Here is a 4,411-nt window from a genome sequence, read left to right as displayed (position 1 = left end):
ATATATATAGTTGTTATTGATTCATTTATGCCCAAGTGAAGTGATTTCTCACTTCATTTCCTTTGATTTGGAAGAGATGAAAGAGGTCATAAAAACAAAGCAATTAAGGAAACAGCTAAAGGGAAGGAAGCATAATAAGGAACATAACATACTTAGAACACATCCCAATTTTTCATGTTCAGTTCAATATCAGAACAGAACCAGGAAATAAAAAGACACATTGACTTGATAAAATTTTAATTCATTTTTATAGTTAGCAAAAGATGTATCCATTTACATATTCTAGATGACAATGTGTCTGTGTGTAAATTGAGCTGGTCTGAATTGTTTACTCAGTTTTTGTTGTGTGTCATTGAGTCAATTCTGACTCACAGAAACTTGATGTGAAGCCCAATAGGGTTTCCTAGTCTTTATGGGAGCAAATATCCAGGCCTTTTCTCTCATGTTTCCAACTGCCAATTTTTGGTTAGCAGCTGAGCTTTTAACCATTGTGCCACCAGACTCCTTATTTATACAATAATGTTCAACAAAGATCTATTTTCAGAATCCCAGCAACTTACAAGCCACCACAGTACGACAAACTGACAGACGAGTGGTGGTTTAGGCATATATTATGTGATGGTAATTTTCTAGACACAGAGGATAAAACAGTTAATAATATAAATCTAGTTCCTAATCTTATGGAGTTTATATGTAAAATGATATAAAATAAATTGTATAGATTAAATAGTGTTTTAAAAGGAAATAAGATTTGATGGAGACTAACAATACTAGTGAAAATGTTATTTGCTTTCTTATAACATTAACATTCATGTTCCAGAATTGCAGAGAATAGAAGGGATGGGTGAACAAAGATAAAACAAATGGACAGGATAGTTAAACAGTAACCTGAAAAATTATTAACTACTTCTATGCAGGAATCCTGGTGTGGCAATGTGGGTTAATGCACTGGACTGCAAGTCAGTTTGAACCACAAGGTTGGCAGTTCAAGCTTACCAGCCACTCCTTAGAACTCTATACAGGTTTGCTATGGGTGTTAGCTGACTTGACAGCACTTAACAACAACAACCAATGCAGATAATACAACCTTGCTTGCTGAAAGTGAAGAGGACTTAAATTTACTGATGAAGATCAAAGATCACAGCATTCTGTGTGAGTTGCATCTCAATGTAAAGAAAACAAAAATCCTCACCACTGGACTAATAAAAAACATCTATATTAATGGAGAAAAGATTGAAGTTGTCAAAGACTTCATTTTGTTCAGAGTAACCATCAACACTCATGAAAACAGCAGTCAAGACTTCAAACGACATACTACAGTAGGCAATTCTGCTACACAAGATCTCTTTAAAGTGCTCAAGAGCAAAGATGTCCATATGAAGACTAAAGTGTACTTGGTCTAAGCCATTGTATTTTCAATAACCTCATATGCATGTGAAAGTTGGACCATGAATAAGTAACACCATAGAAGAATTGATGCATTTGAGTTATGGTGTTGGAGGAGAATATTAAAAGTACATGGACTGCCAAAAGAACATACAGATCTGTGTTGGAAGAAGTACAGCCAGAGTGCTCCTTGGAATCCAGGATGGCCAGACTTGATCTCTCATACTTCGGACATGTTATCAGGATGAACCAGTCACTAGAGAAAGATATCATGTTTGGTAAAGTGGAGTGTTGGAGAAAAAGAGGGAGATGCCCAACGGGATGGATTGGCATAGTGGCAGCAGCAATGGGCTCAGACGTAGCAACAATTGTGAGATTGGCACAAGGCCGAGCAATATTTCATTCTGTTGTACATAGAGTCGCTATGAATAGGCACCAACTCAATGGCACCTAACAACAACACAACAATTCCTAGAACAGGGGAGTGAGGTCGAATGTAAGATAAGCACTGGACTGTGAACCAGAAAGTCAATGGTTTAAGCCCACTAGGTGCTCCATGAAAGAAAGATGAGGTTTTCTGCTCCAGCAAAGATTCACAGCCTCAGTAACATTTAACAGGGTCTCTATGAGTCAGAACAAACACAATGCACTTAGCAATAACAACAACAGTTCCTGCAAGGGTTTATTCCAACCAAAATGTATTTAAGCATGATTCTGCCATCAGTGAATGAATGCCAACAAAGTCTCTCAGTAACATACTTGTTTTAGTCTCATTAGGGTGCCTTAAAAAAAAAAAAAAAAAAACTGATCCAATGAAAAATGTTTTCCAACATTTGCTGAGCCAATTCACAGAGGTCAGAAGATTATGGCAACTGATTTTTGAGACCCCCAAAGAGAGTTTTCTAAACAAGGGGGATCTCACAACCATCTACAAAGAGTCCGAAGTGAAACATGTCTTTTGGATTCCTAGGTTCCTTCACATTGAACCTCCTACACCCAGGGTCAGAAAGTTATGACACGGAAAGGGTAACAGAGATGTGGCAGAGAAGCAGCAACAGAACCAAGAGCCAGAGCTCCAGGAAGAATAGTGGATTTCGCAAGCCCATGGAACAAGTAAAGCTGAAGGAGGAGGCTTTAGGAAGGAGGCTCACTTGGGGATTGGGATGCCTCAGGCATTTAATTGGGGAGCCAGGTCTGAAAATTCATGGAGCTAGAGCTTAATGCTAAAGCATATAGCAGCATAGAGTGCCTTTTAGGTATTATCAGCAGTGCTAAAAGAACTTCGAAACATTGCCTGAGCAGGGTAGACGCCAGGCCAAGGGCCAAAGAGAAGACTCCTGAGGGCATGGCTGACAAAAGATTGACCTGGCCAAAGAACTAAACCTGAGCATTTCTGTTTCTGAGTTTCAACCTGTTAACCTCCCTAATGTTATGTTATGTGCCATCGAGTTGGTTCTGACCCATAGCGACCCTGTATAGGGTTTCCGAGGGTGTAAATCTTTACGGGAGTAGAAAGCCTCATCTTTCTCCCACGGAGCAGCTGGTAGTTTCAAACCGCTGACCTTAAGGTTCGCAGCCCGATTCGAAACCACTAACCTCCCTAATAAGCCACACAATTGTGAGTGTGGTCTGTGAGTTCTGTGTGGCCACTGCAATGAATTTTTGAACCTACTAGAGAATCAGAGAGTATCTTGGGAGGTACAGTTGGTGTCATGTCAGATTTGGAAGAGAAGGTTGAAGGCTAGAGGCATATCTGATTTTAGCCCTAAGGTATCAGCTGTCAGCTGACGCTGATATTGAGTTTCCTTCCCTCTGGAGAATAGGTCAGATACCTCCCTTAAAATCATTTTTCACATCTAGCTAGGTGTTCTTGAAGGACACATATGGAGGCTTATTATTAAGAATTTTTAAGAAAACTGACAACTGTAATGGGTAGAAAAAAAAAAACCATGAAAATTGCACCAATGAATATTTTTCCATCACAACAATGCACCTGCTCATTCTTTGATGACAGCAAAGACTGTCCTATAAGAATTTTGGGGGGAAACTTTACATCATCCACTCTACATCCCTGATCCTTCCTCTTCATACTTTTTTTGTACCCCAAACTCAAAGAAATTTTCAAAGGAACACACTCTGTGTCAGTCTCATGGATGTCAAAACTGTCATTTGGAGAAATGAAAGATTAAAATACCACCTTCAGAAGTGTATAGGCCTACATGAAAAATATGTTGAGAAACAATAGCTTCACATTTTTATATTTTTGTTAATACAGGTTTCTATGATTTTAAAGCAATATTTTTTGACTTATCCTTGCAAAGAAGAGGTAGCTAATTTATTGAAATAATCAAAAATTTCCCTGTAGAAAATTTAATCGTAGACCCAAAAGATGAGATTTTTCTCCATTTGTGTCATTTTTATTGATATTGATTAGGGGAACTGAGATGACTTTGGTGGTGTTGGTGGTGGTGAGTGTTGAGTCAGTTCTGACCCATAGAGACCGTGCATAGGATTTCTGAGGAGCAGCTGGTGGATTTGAACCACCAACATTGTGGTTCAAACTGACATTGCAGTCCAGCATATTACCCTGCAGAACCACACACAGAAATTATAAAATTGAGCGTCAAGCTAAGAAAAAACAGAGCAGTGGTTAACATTAAAAGGCATCATATCTTATCTGTTTTTGCTTTCTCACCCTCATTTCAAGATGAAGCTCACATTTCACAAGTTAAATCCAGCACTCAGGAGCCATGCCAATCTTTAAGTAGTTTACATGTAACTACAGAGCAATGTTGTCATCATCAATAACAATAACTTATACTTTGCTATCTCTCAATAATTACTATATATATATATAATGGAAGAAAATAACTTAGAATTGTGCCTTATTGAGTTTAATAACTGCAATAAGAAAATTAATAAAAAAGGGATTTTATTTCTATACAAACATGTTAAGATAATTAATTGCTTTGTTTATGAGTTGTTGTTTTTGAAAGCAAATAAAAAGAAGGAAATTTTTATTTGA

The sequence above is a fragment of the Chrysochloris asiatica genome, unplaced genomic scaffold (genome assembly GCF_000296735.1).
Source record: "Chrysochloris asiatica unplaced genomic scaffold, ChrAsi1.0 scaffold00225, whole genome shotgun sequence".
Classification (NCBI taxonomy): Eukaryota; Metazoa; Chordata; class Mammalia; order Afrosoricida; family Chrysochloridae; genus Chrysochloris; species Chrysochloris asiatica.
Note: the sequence above shows the minus strand (reverse complement) of the source record.